The sequence below is a fragment of the Belonocnema kinseyi genome, chromosome 5 (genome assembly GCF_010883055.1).
Source record: "Belonocnema kinseyi isolate 2016_QV_RU_SX_M_011 chromosome 5, B_treatae_v1, whole genome shotgun sequence".
Lineage (NCBI taxonomy): Eukaryota > Metazoa > Arthropoda > Insecta > Hymenoptera > Cynipidae > Belonocnema > Belonocnema kinseyi.
In genome coordinates, this window is record NC_046661.1 from 68,644,690 (window position 1) to 68,655,729 (window position 11,040).

At 30.7% G+C, this 11,040-nt stretch overlaps 1 protein-coding gene across 3 annotated transcripts in view; it reads right to left on the bottom strand.

Annotated features, from left to right (window-relative positions):
* LOC117172475 (neurochondrin homolog) overlaps positions 1 to 4,143 on the bottom strand; it is a 67,987-nt gene extending 63,844 nt beyond the window's left edge. For 2 of the 3 annotated variants that reach the window (XR_004467027.1, XM_033360444.1), the window contains exon 1: positions 4,029 to 4,137. The gene's annotated coding sequence lies outside the window, so the exon portion shown is untranslated. Of the gene's footprint in view, positions 1 to 4,028 lie in introns of all 3 variants that reach the window. The other variant, XR_004467026.1, reaches the window with a different exon arrangement.
* Positions 4,144 to 11,040: the final 6,897 nt, after the last annotated feature.

Consider the following 11,040-nt stretch of genomic DNA (forward strand, 5'->3'; position numbering starts at 1 on the left):
CCGACATGAGGTAAATGAAAGTGGCCCTCAGCCCTTAACATGTGTGCGTCGCGTGGCCATCGTAGACATATCGCACGCACACAACCTGATATCGGATTTCATTCAGGCAGATTTAGAATTGAGGTGGTTGGTATTTTACGCCCAGTTAAACTGTTCGATCGCGAAGCAAGCAATTTTCGACAGCTACAATCTGAGATAAATCAAGCAATTTTGTGTTTTTTAAACTATCCACTATTTCACCTTAAAATTCGTTTGTACATTTTGTCTATTTTTGCTCAAATTATTATCCATATCTGGTTAAATTTAATGCCAGATTAAGCAAATCTGCAAATGCCACAAGGAATTATAGGTTATGTTTCTATGTTTACCTTTCAGCTCTACTCTCATCATTGTTTTCAGGGTTTTTTCAGAATCACCACACCAGAAACCGGGAATTTTTCAGATTCATTTTTTAATTTTGTGGAATATTTTATCTAAATTTCCCTAAAATGTCTTCTTTTAGGAGTAGTCAAATCAACTATTTTGATGAACACTCGTCTATTTCGAACAGCTAGTTGGATCTTTCAGATTAAAAATTCGCATTCTAATTTGACAATTTTTCTATTAAATTAAAAATCTCATATTAAATTCCCGTAATCAATTGAAAATTCCTTTTTTTTTTAAGACGTTAAAAGTACTTCTTCAACATTCTTTGAAATTCCAGTTAATTATAAAAATAAATTGAAAATTCCTTGACATCTTTAAAAACATCCTCAAATATTTAAAATCCTTTAAAAACTTTTGAAATTTTTTAAAACTCTTGAAAATTCCTTGAAATTTTAAAAATACGCTGAAATGTGTGAAACCTTTGGAATCGTTTAAAATTCGCTCAAATTTTTAAAATCCTTCAAAATCTTTTGAAATACCTACAACTTTTTTTAAAGACTTGAAAGGTACTTTGGAATTTTTTAAATAGCCGTTCACACGGACTTTAATAGTAAAAATTTTCAAATAAAAAATCGAGTCTTTAATTCAAAACATGAAACTTTCTGTTGAAAATGGAATAATATTCAACAAAATAGTTGAATTTAAAAAAGAGAGAGATTAATTTTGAGCGCGGAATTTAATAGAAAAATTGTCAAATTAAAATGCGAATTTTTAATCTAAAAGATCAAACTAGCTGTTCGAAATAGACGAGTGTTCATCAAAATAGATGATTTTACTACCCCAAAAGATGACGTTAGAGAAATTTAGATAAAATCTGGGCTATAAGTCGCGGTTTTCCCAGTCAGTGGCCACCCGACTTGAACTTGTGCAGTTCTTTAATTTGTTGTCACTTAAAATATGTGGCTGATTTTCTTTTTTTTTTTTTTGAGTCAAATATTTAGGAGTTGATAATCCAATGATTTTCCGATCGCACCTGGTATGATGATTCTGAAAAAAAAAACCCTGAAAACAATGATGATGAGAGTAGAGCTGAAAGGTAAACATAGAAACATAACCTATAATTCCTTGTGGCATTTGCAGATTTGCTTAATCTGGCATTAAATTTAACCAGCTACGGATAATAATTTTAGCAAAAATAGACAAAATGTACAGGCGGATTTCAAGGTCAAATACTGGACAGTTAAAAAACACAATATTGGTTGCTTTGTCTCTCAGATTGTAGCTGTCAAAAATTGCTTGCTTCGCGATCGAACAGTTTAACTGCACTGTAAAAAAACTAAAAAAAATGTCACGGTTGTTATTGGTAAAATTACACAGCAAATTTTCTGTACTGTTACCACTTGGAGTATGAGGATAATGCAATTTGAAGGTTAGGGTTACGAATAAATTTGTAATTTTACCACTCCTAGCATGAGACTATAGCAAAAACATAGTATAAGTACATTTTGACTTCTCGAATCTATCACGTTGAGAGTCAGAAATAAAGTGTCTTACTTCTAACGTAGTGAATTTTCTTCAAGATTGTAAAATTACAAAGTTTTAAGAATATCGATAATTCGTGTAATTGTGCACTTTCTTTTTTAATAAAACAAAAAGATGTTGCAAAATTCCAAACTTTTGGAAAAACTGTATTAAAAATTGGTTTAAGTATCCATAAAAATGGTAAAAATCCTAAAAATGAATTTAATTTTTTTTATACGTATATATTTGTACTAAATTAATAAAGTTAAGAGAATAATTATACGTGTGTAATGTACAAAAATATTGCTAAAGGAACATTTTATAAATAGAAAAATTATGAAGTTCGACAATAATAGAATTAAACTCGAGTCCTGGCTGAAAACGGAAAATCAAAATCGCGAACGCGGCGGGAATCGCCAAACATTCGCCATAACTGCGCGCACGTGCGTTTCTCGAAATGTTTTTTGTTGTGTCACTTTGGGCTGTTTTATTCAGCTCTGGGTTTATAATAAAATCGTTTTCGAACAAAATTACATCATGAAACAAATGATGTTTTTTAAGTAGCGTCCGATCATGCAATTAACGAAATCCCTGATATTTCTTTGTAATTATAAACGTTTTGATATATCCAAACGTTTCTTAGTGCTTTCTGTATGACTTCCTAAATCCTGAACACGATATCTCAATCCATGTGGACGTAGTGCGCACCAAAAAAAATGAAAATCATTTCAATCTCTACAAAAAAATTTCATGAACGAACTTAGTGACGTGATCTCGACTTTATCGGCGTTCAAAGTTTCTTTTTTTCTCCGCTAGAAATCGCTAAAAATGCTCCAAAAATAATGATAAGATTACGTGTGTGCAGATACTAAATTTTTTATTTGCAACGAATGTGCACATTTTATTGCTTATATTAATTTTTTTAAAGGTTTAGACAATTTAGTCTAAAATTTGTGTCAGTGCTCAATGTACGCGAAACAAAAAATCCGAAATGCATCAAACCGAACATTATCTGCAAAATGCTAGGACGCGAATGGTAATATCATATTTGATCAATTTATAAATAAACTTTCTTTAAAACTATAAACATATTGATGTATACAAACGTTCTTTGGTGCTTTTTATTTAACCTGTCAAAATTTAAACACGATATCTCAATCCGTGTGGACACAGTGAACACCATAAAAATGCTCATAACCGGGGACTAGTTTGGACACGTGGTCACCGAAGAGCATATCCTTAAGGAAGATGTATTTGATTCAACTGATAAAACTAAATTTAATCATTGGACAATGTTTAAAATTCAGTCTAAGAAATATGCCTATTTCTAAGAAACTGATACAAACTGCAGCCCGTGTAATTTGCCTTTAGTTCGGGCAAGTTGGATTTAGGACTTAGCATGTGCTCCGAACTCATATTTGGGGTCACGTTTTTTACACGTAGCAGCAACCACTCCATTTAAAGTTTCAAGTATGCCTGTAACTTGCGCATCAACAATCTGACCACTGCAGGTACAATGTGCACTGTTGACCATTGCTTCAGAGTTCAGATTGGCGCTTTAGACCTAATCATCTCAAAATATTTCAAAAACTTATGAAATTGAAGTATTCGTAAAATATTCTAAATCCTAATACGGTCGGAATTAGAAAGAAAAAAAAGGTGCGTGAAATTTAAATACTAGCTGAAATGATGTAATCGTGCAGCCACACTGTAAACAAATCTGCATGAATATTACATTCGGCATTGTAGGCGCTTTACTGTGATAGCCGTGGTACTTCCAAATATTTATTGTGAACTTACAGCGATTCTAGTGTGAATATTACCAAATGTTCTATTTCTTCACGTAACCAGTATTTTTAATTAACGGGACGTTTTCACGTTCTGCTAAACGCATTCTATTATTTTTTCACTATTACGCTGACTATTTCGATAAAATTTTGACTGAAATTAGTGTTATATTCAGTGCCGCGATCACCGTGGTAAGCTTCAACCAGATTTTTGTTTACAGTGCATTGATGTAGACTACCTATTTAGTCTATCTAGTGATAGAAATTTCTAACTTCCGAAACTGAAATTTCAATGGACATGTGTAGGTTTTGAGGGAATATTGAATATCCGAAAACAGTAAAAGGATAGTATACCTTTTTGCAGGCCAAACTATCTCCCTTTCTCGTCTCGATGAGTGTGTTGTCCAGGTCGAAAAATATTGTCGTCAGCAAGACGTTTGGTCCATTCTGACTGACACGAAAAGTTGCCATTGCTTCGAGAAAACAAATCTTACACTATATAGTATTAGGGGCGCGGTCTGTTGTATATTGGTTGGCTTCATAGGACTCAACAAAATAACCGAGTTTGAAAGGTTCCGTTCTAATTGTGATAATTATTTCGCCTTTTTATGGCAAAAGGTGAAAACTGGGCAAAACTCAAAAGTACAGCAAAGCCCAAAGAGAAACTCAAGTAACTGGAACATCCACACAGTACTACAATTTTAGTGAGACTTCGCAGTGCGCATGCATCCCGTCAACAGACGGATTGGACAGTCGACGCGGTTATTTCAAATAATTAAAATTGTAAGTCAATTGCTTGCAACAAATAATCGTTATAAGATTATTAAAAATAAATCTCTGATCACGAAATAGACTCGTTAAATGGGATGTGGAAAAGTTATTTGATTTTACACTTAAAAATAAATAATCGATTTTTAATGTAAAGGAAGGAATACCATTTTCAACGAAAGAATAATAAGGAGACCCAACTGCCAGTGGGAAGCCATCTGAAACTGGCAATAGAAACATTACCGTAAGTGATACGCGCATTACAGGAACACCTTGGACTTGAGTGCGCAGGTGCGCAGTTGTCCTCTTCCTATATATAGAAAAGTGTGCGAGTAAGAAAGTTTGTCAAATTGACGTAAGTTAGAGGTTGTGTTCTTTTGCTGATCATCATACGAAAGATACACAAAATAAATATATAAACAGGATTTTCGGTACTTGTTTGCAAAATGTATGAACAGATTTTGAGAAGGAAAATTATAGGTAAGTACCTTTTATATATGTAATATGATAAATAGGCTAAAGATTCTCAAGGCTCTGAGAAGCTCTGAGAAATTCTGCGCAGGCGCTAAAATAGATATATTTAAACTTTAAAGGTCCAGGTCGCTTGTTTAAATGTTTTAAAGGCTTTAAAATGGCCTTTCCGAATTGTATTTGCCTTCTTCGGCGTGTAACTTCGTCCACAACCCGGAACTTGACACCTCATAGCTTAGAACATATTTCTGACACTTCCCTACCGAAAAGAATCTTTGACTATATACTAAAAATTCTTTGGGTCAAAGAAGCTCAGAGAAATTCTCCGCAGGCACTCAGGTAAATATTTTTAAAGGTCCAGGAAGATCGTTTAAATGGTCTGAAAGCTTTAAAATATCCTTTCCGAAATTGAAATAAGAATACGATCATAAATAACAAGCAGAGAGGCTATCGCAATAGAGTAGCCGACACTCAAGGGTCCTTTGTTGAGCTTTAGGATTAAAATTTAGAAGTAGATTTTTTTTAATTTCATAGTTAACAGCCTAAAACATTTTTCGATGAGTTCAGATATCTAACTTTTTTTTTAATTACATTATATTTATAATTTTATATAATTATATAAAAGTTATATAAAAGTTATATTATATAAAAGTTATAATTACAAATAAGTATAATGAGAAAATTCATCAATTAAAAAAAAAGTGTTAATAATTTGAAGAGAAATTTAAAAAGGGAGAGCGGATTAGCGACGACTAACTACTGTAAATAACTCTGCCCGCCCGGTACGTGACGAATACAAAAGTAACATTATATTACCGTCGCACCAATCTTAAAACCACCACTAAAAGGATCTTGAAAAGGACACAAATCTCTCAAACTATCTCCGAGACTCTCACACTTTTCCATGTATAGGAAGAGGACAACTGCGCACCTGCGCACTCAAATCTAAGATCTTCCTGTAATGTGCGTATCACTTACGGTAATGTTTCTATGGCCAAATGGAGGAACGGAGTTAGGTCTCCTTATTATTCCTTCGTGATCAGCCCCATCCATCGCCCCCACTTTTCTGTTCTCTTAGCATCCGGAAAGGTATCGTAGTTCAAATAAATCCAGTAGATGGTACTCCAACCAGGTAAGCCTGTTTTTTGCATCTTTTTCATTCTTTTGTATTGGCAAAACCGGTAAATTTCCTATTAAAAGTGATTTATTTGAGAAAAATGTGTAAAATTGAAAGTTTAAATTATAAGACCTTATAGCCTAGTAAATTATTTATTGCGTTGAGAGTTTTTTCAAATTGCTAGTCCGAAATAATGGGATTAAAATGTGTAGCTCCAGGTTGTACGTCTAGCTATACCAGCAATTCGGAGAAGTTTCATTTTTTTCTTGTGCCAAAAGATCCCAAAGAAATTAAACGGTGGCAACAGGCTATTCGCAGAGGTGACAGAAATACAGTTTGTGAACAACACTTCTGGGAAAGTGACATAATTTGGAAGCAGAAGTTAAAGTCCCAGGGGTAAGTATAATGTCCACTGTATGTTAATTTCGTTTCTTATTATTTTTCTATATTTATTTTGTTTAACTACACGGTTTTTTTAAATCTAAATCAATTATTAATTTGATCAATTGAAATTTGTTTAAAAAATATTTTAGAGGTATAAAAAAACGTTTATACTGATGAAAGAAAATCATCTATAACAAAACTCGTGGAATTTTAAACCAAACAGAAGAATTTGCAACGAAAATGATGAGTTTTTAACCAAAAAGATATATTTTAAATTAAAGGAAACATTTTCAAACAAAAATTTTAATTTTAAACTAAAAAGACCATTCTTCAACCAAAAATTGAACAATTAAATTCTCTGTCAAAAAATGAATGTTCAACCAAAAAATTAATTTTAAATAAAAATGATGAATCTTCAATTTAAAAAAATTAATTTTCAACAAACGAGTTTATTTTTCAACTAAGTAAATTTATGTGTATCCTAAAAGATGAATTTTTAACTAAAATGATGAATATTTCACTGGTAAATACTTAAATTCTCAACCAAAAAGAAAAATTTATAGATAAGAAAATTAACTTTGAAAGAATAAACACATTTCCTACCAAAAAAGTCGATTTTGAACATCATTCGCGAATTGTTCACGAAATAAATAAATTTTTAATTTAAAAAGACGAATTTACATTCAAATTTTTTAATTTTGAACTAAAAAAGGTCAATTTTTCACCCGAAATAGTTAAATCTTATACGAAAATATTAAAATATTTACATCAAAAATTTATTTTCGACAAACTAGCTACATTTTTAAAAAGAGATCAATTTTCAATTAAAATGATAAATCTTCAAACAAAATTAATTTTTAACAAAAAAGTTCAGCTTCTAATCGCAAGTAGTTGAATTTTCTAAAAAAAGAGGTCAATTCTTAACGAAAAATGTAAAAAAAATTTTATATTATAATTTAGAAATATTTCCTTTTCGAAAGAATACTTTTACTCTAAAAACTACTTAAAGCACTCTTTTTTTAAACTCCGGAAAAAGGGAACAGGGATTTTTTAGCTCCTTTCTCCTGAATCTCAGTTTTATTTCTTTTTAATTCCCCTTCAGTGTCAAAAATTCCCTGTCTCAAGGGAAATTTAATTTCTTTACTGAAATTCCCTGTCCTCTAATAGAAACAGTAATTATTTTCAATCATATGCTCTGCAACTGTAGACAATGTAAATTAACTATTTTTTAATTCAACTTCCGGTCATTTCGTGGTTTTTTCCAAGTCTTTCCCAGTTTTCCGCTCAAGTCGCCACCCTGATTATAAACAAATTATTTATAAATATATATTTTTTAGACAGTGGAAATGTATAGATGAATTGATAAAAAGTATATTATAAGGCTAATGATTAATGTTTAAATATTGTAAATAATGTTGCTATACGTAACAATGGAAAAACAGGCTTACCTGGTCGGAGCAGCATCTATTGGATTTAACTAAACTACGCATCGACAAATAGAAATGGATCGGTAATGCTGTGGGGAGAACGGTAATAAGCTCTTGAGAGAGAAAACACATATGAGATGACACCTATCTCTTTCTAGATAAAGCTGATTGGTCGAGAATATTTTGGTTGGGTGAAGTTTGGCGCAGCACAGGACCGTTCTTTATGTCGCGAGTGCCCCAATAATGTGACGTTTATCGCCTTTTTCAAAATTGATTTATTTATAATTTATTTAATTATAATTTATTGTAAATAAATATAAAAAATAGTGGCAGCCTGTGTAGTTTGTGGGAGTTGTCAAGACGTTTATATGGAGATATGTTTTCATACGTAAGTAAAGTTATTGAATATAGTAAAATAAAAAATGTTACAGCAAAAACAAAACCTCAAAATATAAAGTTTTATACCTATGCAATACAAATATTTCTTATGTCATAGAAATGTTGTTTAAATTTTTGACAGTTTTTACATTATTTTTGAACTCACAAAACGGTTATTATTGTAGCATTTTCAATCCAAATTAAAGAAGAATTTAAGGTTACCAAGTTTTTGAAATAATCTATCTGAAACAGGTTATTTTACATGAATGTATTTTAAAATTCAATTTATTATAACTACAAAATTCTAATGTATTTTTTATCTTTTTTTTTTAATTAAGGGCATGTGATACTTCGCCGTGTGGTCAATCGAGTACAGTTCACCCGGCTTTTTTTCTACAAAAATGAACATTTTTACAAACAGAATTCGGAGATGCTATAAAATATCATGACGGACGTCCCCGGACTCTTTTTCAGGGATAATTACAAAAAAATGTATGGTGCTAAATAAAAATCTTATCCATTATTTTGAGGTTACGCCGTTTTTCATCTCTGCCTTTCCGATAATTTGAGAATTATTGATGAAATAAACTTTCTTAATTGCCTGCAAACAAGGTTAGTTCCAAGAGATTAGTTACTATGTTTATTTGTAAGTCCAAAGTTTTCGGCCAAAAAATATTGTGTAGTTTGGAGGTAACGCTCGGGAGAATCGTAACGCACATATCCTCGAAATATACACACGTTGTTAGCAAAATCAAATTTTTTTGATAAATAAAGACAAAAAAAGTGTGCGGGGAAGTCCGTTAGCATGTTCGCTATCATTTCCAAGATTTTGACGACAAAATACTTCTTATCCTAGAAAAAAAGCCGGGGGAATCTAAAACTGGTAAAATCGACAATTTTCTCAGAATCACATGCCCTTAACCGTACAGAATATTTAGGCAATACCCGGGGCCACCAATTCATTTGACAGAGTTCTAAAATAGATTAAGGCAGGTCTATGTCTTTTATGTTTTTTCTCTCTCTAGAGCCCATTTCAGTTCTCCTCAAAAGCGTTACCGGTCCATTTCTATATGTCGATGGAACTAAGATACCCCTCCGGACACTGATCCCAGATCTGAAACGAGATGTGGTCCAATACTATGACAGGGCTATGTTCGTGTGAATATAGTAGGAGGCGATGTAAATGACTGAGTTGCGCGCGCAACCCACCTCTCCTGTTCTGAATTTGAAAACTCGAAGGTGCACGATTGCCTGTCGGAGCACTTCGGCGGTTCTATTTATATCTCTATCTGCTTTGAAATAAAATGAAGAGACTGGGATTTTAATATTTCCAGATTTCGATGTTGGCGATTCTCATGATTTGAATACTTCGCGCGCCTCTTTATATGCGTATATTTTGAGGTTATGTTATTTCAAGTATATAATATAAATTATATAAATACTAATACTATTATATATATAAAAATATACATATATTAATAATGATAATATTATAATTATGTTATATTATAATAGTCTTATTTATATCTTGATACACATTTGAAAGAAATTAAAGAAATTGGCGATTTTGGAATTCATCTCGTTTGGATAAAAACTAAATTATTTGATTGAAAAATTAATTATTTTGTTAAAAATGTAACTATTTTGTAAAAAAAGTCCCCTTTTCTATCAAAAGTTCAACTACTTTGTTAAAATTTATATATTTTTTTTATTTCAAGGTTCATCACTTTCGTTGAAAATACATTTTTGAAACTGATAATTAATCTATACAATTTTTGGTTAAAAAATCATGCATTTTGTTACAAATTCGTCTTTCTTTGTATACAATAAATTGTTTTATGAAAAATTTATACTTTGTAATTAAAAATTACAATTTTCGGTTGAATTATCAACTGTAAATATTTTTGGGTTGCAAAGTCGTTTTGTTGTAAATGCAACTATATGGTTAAAAATTAAGATCATAATTTATGGGTTGAAAAAGTCGACTATTCACTTAAAGTTGAACTACTTAGTAAAAAAATGAATTCTTTCTTGTTAAGGATTCATAATTATAGTTGAAAATTCAACTATTTGCCTTTAAATTGGGTTAAAATTTCAGCTTTTTTTGTACATAATACTCTTTTTGACTTTAAAATTAAATAATTTCGTTGAAAGTTCATGTATTTCGTTGGAAATTGACCTTGTTTGGTACATCTTCTTGGGTTTAAAAGTTAATTAATTCACTGAGAGTTGAAATACTTTGTAAAAAAATACGTTTTTTAACAAGGTTTTTTAATTATGGTTGATAATTTAACTATTTGGTTGAAAGTTTAACTCTTTGATTGAAAACTAATATTTTTCGCTTAAAAAATTCAACTTTTTGTAGATAATTCGTCTTTTTGACTTTAAAATTAAATAATTTCGTTGAAAATTCATGTATTTTGCTTAAAATTTGTCTTTTTTGTAGATCATTAATTTTCTTGGTCGAAAATTCACCTTTTCCCTTGAAAATTTAACAATTTTTTGAAAATTCGTTTTTTTTTCTTGTTCAATTCAATTTTTTTAGCACAGTTTTTATCTGGAAATTGAACTATTCCATTTTTGTTTGAAACTTTATCTTGTACATTGTATTAGTTAAACCACCAATTATTTGATAGGAAATTAATTTATTTTGTTAAAAAGTAAACTTTTGGGTTGAAACTTGATTTTTTTCTTAATTAGATTTTTTTCCTAAAATTAAAAAACTGTAAAATAAAAAAATTGCCTTAAAATCGCCCTGATTCTTTTTTTTAATTTTTAAAATCTTTTCAAATACTCACTTAAAATTAATTTTTCAAAATAA